This window comes from Oryx dammah, unplaced genomic scaffold (assembly GCF_014754425.2).
Source record: "Oryx dammah isolate SB20612 unplaced genomic scaffold, SCBI_Odam_1.1 HiC_scaffold_19, whole genome shotgun sequence".
Taxonomy (NCBI): Eukaryota; Metazoa; Chordata; class Mammalia; order Artiodactyla; family Bovidae; genus Oryx; species Oryx dammah.
Window position 1 is genome coordinate 4,036,038 of NW_024070203.1, and position 6,342 is coordinate 4,042,379.

Below are 6,342 nucleotides of genomic sequence, written 5' to 3' on the forward strand. Positions count from 1 at the left end.
TCTCTGCTTTTTAATATGCTGTCTAGGTTGGTCATAACTTTTCTTCCAAGGAGTAAGCAGTGATTTTGGAGCCCAAGAAAATAAAATCTGTTACTGTTTCCATTGTTTCCCCATCTACTTGCCATGAAGTGATGGGACTGGATGCCATGATCTTATTTTTTGAACGCTGAAATCTAAGCAAGCCTTTTCACTCTCCTCTTTCACTTCATCAAGAGACTTTAGTTCCTATTTGCTTTCTGCCACTAGAGTGGTCATCATCTGCTTCTCTGAGGTTGTTGATATTTCTCCTGGCAATCTTGATTCCAGCTTGTGAGTCATCCAGCCCAGCATTTCATGTGATGTACTCTGCAAATAAGTTAAATAAGCAGGGTGACAATCTACAGACTTGATGTTCTCCTTTCCCAATTTGGAACCAGTCCATTGTTCCATGTCCAGTTCTAACTGTTGCTTCCTCTCCTTTATACAAGTTCCTCAGGAAGCAAGTAAGGTAGTCTTGTCTTCAAGAACTTTCCAGTTTGTTGTGACCCACACAAAGGCTTTACTGTAGTCACTGAGGCAGATGCTTTTTTGGCATTCTCATGCTTTTCCTATGATCCAATGGATATTGGCAACTTGATCCCTGGTTCCTCTGCCTTTTCTGAATCCAGCTTGTACACCTGGAAGTTCTCAGTTCATGTATTGTTGAAGCCAAGCTTGAAGGATTTTGAGCATTATCTTGCTGCTGCTGCTGCTGCTGCTAAGTCGTTTCAGTTGTGTCCGACTCTGTGCGACCCCATAGACAGAAGCCCACCAGGCTCCCCCATCCATGGGATTCTCCAGGCAAGAACACTGGAGTGGGTTGCCATTTCCTTCTCCAATGCGTGAAAATGAAAAGTGAAAGGGAAGTCGCTCAGTCGTGTCTGACTCTTAGCGACCCCATGGACTGCAGCCTACCAGGCTCCTCCATCCATGGGATTTTCCAGGCAAGAGTACTGGAGTGGGGTGCCATTGCCTTCTCCAATTACCTTGCTAGCATGTCACATGAGCACAACTGTATAGTAGTTTGAAGATTCTTTGGCATTGCCTTTCTTTGGGATTGGAATGTAAACTTACCTTTTCCAGTCCTGTGGCCACTGCTGAGTTTTCCAAATTTGCTGATATATTGAGTGCAGCACTTGAACAGCTTCATCTTTTAAGTTTTGAAATAACTCAGCTGGAACTCCATCGCCTCCATTAGCTTTCTTCATTGTGATGTTTCTTGACTCTGCACTCCCAGATGTCTGGCTCTGGGTGAGTTATCACATCTTCATGGTTATGCAGGTCACTAAGACCTCTTTTGTACAGTTCTTCTGTGCATTCTTGCCACCTCCTCTTAATATCTTCTACTTCTGTTAGGTTCTTACGGTTTCTGTCCTTCCTCATGCCCATTCTTGCATGTAGCATTGATCTCTCTAATTTTCTTGAGGAGACCTCTAGTCTTTCACATTCTATTGCTTTCCTCTATTTCATTGCATTGCTCACTTAAGAAGGCTTTCCTGTCTCTCCTTGCTGTTCTCTGGAACTCTGCATCCAGTTGGGTATATCTTTCCTTTTCTCCTTTGCCTTTCACTTTTATTCGTTCTTCAGCTATTTTCAGGCCTTCTCAGATAACCACTTTGCCTTCTTGCATTTCTTTTCCTTTGGGATGGTTTTGGTCACCACCTCCTGTACAATGTTATGAACCTCTGTCCACGGTTTTTCAGGCACTCTGTCTACCAGATCTAATCCTTTGTATTTATTCATTACCTCCACTGTATAACCATAAGGGATTTGATATAGGTCATACCTGAGTGGTCTAGTGGTTTTCCCTACTTTCTTCAATTTAAGCCAAACTTTGCAATAAGGGCTCATGGTGTGAGCCACAGTCAGCTCCAGGTCTTGTTTTTGCTGACTGGATAGACCATGTATACAAATACACATATAAATTAACATCCCTCATTGTGGGTATATTAAAAGAAGAGAACAGGATGATACTAACGTGTGTGAGTGTGGTGTGCTCAGTCGTGTCTGGCTCTTTGTGACCCCATGGACTGTAGCTCACCAGGCTCCTCTGTCCAAGGGATTCCCTAGGCAAGAATACTGGAGTGGGTTGCCATTCCCTTCTCCAGGGAATCTTTCTGACCCAGGGATTGAACTCAGGTCTCCTGGATTGCAGGTAGATTCTTTACTGTCTGAGCCACCAGGAGCTTCCCCTTCTCAAGGTTCGGGGCTATTAAAGATGCAGATGTTACCTGAGGTCTCAGGTGTCCTAACTTCGAGGCTGACTTTACAGATGTGCTACCTTCCACCCTCAGAAGGTTGCCTCTGCTTGGTCTAATGTTCTGCTGTTGCTTTCTTATAATTTCTTAATAATTTTTGAACAATGCATTTGCATTTTCCTTTTGCATTGAATCCTGAAAATTACCTGGTCCTGCTTCTGCCTCTATTATTTTTCACTGTTTCCATGAGAGCTTGAGATGTCTTCTTGCTTTTCAGATGTTTGAGGGATGCTTGTTGTGGGGGAATGTTTGGATTGCAAAGTTTTGAGCCTATTTCATGATGCTTGATTCCAAAGTCAAAAAAGAAAAAAGGAGATTCTAATATATAAGGGCAATGTTAAAATTACAAGGAGAAAATTCGTAACTCAAAAGAAAAAAAAAGAGTGGATAATTGTATTAAAAACTATCAGGTCAGAGCAAGATAAAGATACTTAGTAGAGAGCAAGATGAAATCAGCAGCATGAATTCATGACCTTTGAAAAAAACTTTTTTTTTTTTTTTAATATTTTGTCACTGAAGCGACCTAAGTCCCTGGGCTACTCTGCTCTCTCTCTAGTGCTCACATGAAATAAAATGATGTCCACTCAAGTGCTGACATTTTGTTCTGTCCTACTAATTTCTGCTTAAAATAATCAGGCTTCCTGGAGAAAGTAGCTCCATGCTGGCAGTGAAAGCCTTAAGATGAACTTGGGGTATCTTGTAATCTTACTCCCTGGAAAATTCAACAGTGCATTTTTAGCTTAGCAAAGAAGGGATGCTGTGCAAAAGAAGCAGGAATCATGAACCGATGAGGATTTATTTTCTAAAGACACTTCCTACCTTATTAAGCTCACAGTTTAGGGGAATGATACTGACTTTTGCAAATCATTTGACAAAATTAAGTAATATCCTTGTAAATAAAGAAATGTGGATTAGATTTTAAGACAACTATTTGGATTCAGAGCTTGGTAAAATAGATTAAATAAATGCTTTACTAATGGGCAAGAGGAACTCAATGGTGTTCAGACCTAATCCTTTTAACTCAACATTTCTATCAAAAATTATGACATGCCTATGAAATTTAGAGATGACACAAAGTTATGAGGGTCAGGCAACCTGCCCTACAATGAGACAAGATTCCAAAAGATATTTTCAGGTTGGAACATGTATGCATGAGTATCACTTGAAGTTGAGTAAAAATAGACAAAAATCACACAGTTACATTTAAAAAATGAACACAAAGCATGAGAAACATTCAATTTTTTTAAAGTTTCTATAAGGTGGATGGAGGGTTGTTAGCTCACTTAAAAGTCAAAATGAATCAACAGTGTGATACAGATACTTTTTTTTTTTTTTTTAAGGAACACTATCTTAGACTGCATTATTGAAGTGTCTAAATCAGGGGTCAGAAAGCTTTCTTGGAGAAGGGTCACAAAGTAAATATTTGAAGCTTGGCAGGCTACACAGTCCCTGTCATATACTTAACCCTGCTGTCCAGCATGAAAGCGAGCAGAGAAAATACATAAAGAAACGAGTGTGACTGCACTCCTCTGACACTATTTATGGACACAGATTTGAATTTCTGATCATTCCGCATGTCATGAAATATTATTTTGATTTAAAAAAACATTTAGAAATGTATCCTCCTTCCATGGGCTTCCCAGGTGGCACTAGTGGTGAAGAACCTGCCTGCCAATGCGGAAGACAAAAGAGACACAGGTGATCCCTGGGTTGGGAAGATCGCTGGAGGAGATAATGGCAACCCACTCCTGGGAAATCCCATGGAGAGAGGAGCTTGGCAGGCTACAGTCCATAGGGTTGCAAAGAGTCGGACATGACCGAAGTGACTTAGCACGCAAGCAAACATCTCCTTCCACCTGCCAAAAAGGTAAAAGCGCTTCTTAGCTTGTGGCTGTAACAGCAACGAGAGGCAGGTAAACAGGGCTGGTGGCCATTGTTCACTGAGCCTGGTCTAGATCCCTAGACACTGTCCTCTCCCTGGTCACAATACTTCTGGGGAATGAGGGCTGTTCCTCCAGGGCGATGGTGTGGGGGAACCGGACATGCTCCGTGGAGGAGAGGATTAAGGAGGGGTGCTGTGGGTGCTCACTCAGAGGGCTGGCGTGTGAAGAGAAGGTCCTTTCCCCGTGGTGGCTACAGACCAGGAATAAGGAGGGAACTTACAAGGAGGCAAACTTAGCTCCACGTGAGTAAGAAGCTCCTATCTGAGCTGCCCCATCCTAGGACAGGTCATCTCTCAAGGCGGTGGTGCACAGCATCTTTGGAAAAACATTGCTGGAGAGACCGTCAACAGCAGAGGGGGAGGAGGAAGCAGGGATAATGCAGAAATGTGTACTGAGCAAATCTCACCTTCAAAAATCCTCAGAACCTCTTGATTAATATACTTCTTTATTTCTTCAAATGAAACCACATCAGCCTAAAGAAGAGGGAAAAAAAGGTCTGTTAAACATGTCAATGTATGGCAAAACCAATACAGAATGGTAAAGTAAAATAAAGTAAAAATAGAAAAAAAATACAGAACCTAGCACAAAGGAATAAAGAACAGAAGCAGTGGGTTGGCATGCATGCTGGAAATGTCTGTAGAGATCCATTGATCTAGCAAAATAGTTTTGTCCTTTGTAATAATCCCTGGATACTGGTAAAATCAATATTTAACCGATTCTATTATGCGTCTTCAAAGGATGAACACTCTAACTGGGCTGATTCTTTAACATGTTTCATTCATGAGCTAAAGCTTATTGAGTTTTACCCACTTCATGGTCAAGTGTATTTTGCAATTTACACACTGCAACTAAACCTGTATTAAGCAATTTTCTTTTCTTTTTAACATTTTTATTTATTTATTTTTGGCCATACGCCAAAAACATTTACGGCTCTGCATGGCCTTTCTCTATTTGTGGCGACGGGGGACTGCTCCCGAGTTGCAGTGCTCGGGCTTCTCACTGGTAGCTTCTCTTGCTGCAGAGCACGGGCTCTAGGGTAGACAGGCTTCAGCAGCTGTGGCACACGGTCACAAGTTGTGGTGCATGGGTTTGTTTGCTTCGTGGAATGTGGGATCTTCCCGGACCAGGGATTAAACCAGTGTTTCCTGCATTTGGCAGGTGGACCCTTAACTGACGGATCACTGGAAGTCTGAAATTTTCTTGATAGAAAATGCTGTAGAGTCTGGTAAAGGGAAGCAGGTAGATGATGCCACTTGACTTTTTAACCCCTTTACAAATAAATCTACATGAATTTGACCAAGAACCTAACATTTATAATAGTAATGTTTTATTTCAGTACCTTGATAGTTTTATTTTATTTTTTTTTAATTTTTATTTTTTTATTTTAATTTTTATTTATTTTTTTAAAAATTTTATTTTTACTTTATTTTACTTTACAATACTGTATTGGTTTTGCCATACATTGACATGAATCCACCACGGGTGTATACAAGCTCCAAAGGGGCTATCATTTTTCACAGTGGTTAAGGCTTCAGAGTATGTTGTTACTCTTCTTTGTATCTGGTGGTTACTATCCGGGGATACATGTGTGGCTTTAAAGACAATATGATGGGTTCACACAGAGTGATAGCTTCTGTGGAACAGAATAGTTCTAATTTCAGAACATTTTATTTTCACTGTTTGAATGAATGCATCTAATACCACATATTGGCAGAGCATTGAGAGTTCACTGCATAGGCTTGATTCAAGCAGAGCATAGCAAGAGTGGGTGAAACGGAGTATGGTAGGAATGCCCAGTTCAGCCCAATCTCTGGACTTAGCTATTTATCAGGGGACAGCATGTCCTTCATCCTCTGGCCTCACACTAGGACCACCCCCCTTTCTTCCTGACGAGGGCATACTCTGATTCAGTTCCTCTGCAGGATGGCCACCCACCACCTCCTGAGGATGCTTATAAAGACACGGGCCTCCTTAGCCAGATAATCTCTTGGGCCAATGGGTTTCCACTTCAAAGCACCACTCAGCCAAAACCAATACAGAATTGTAAAGTAAAAATTAAAAATAAATAAATAAATTTAAAAAAAAAAAAAAAGCACCACTCAGGGCAGATTCTGACAGTCAAC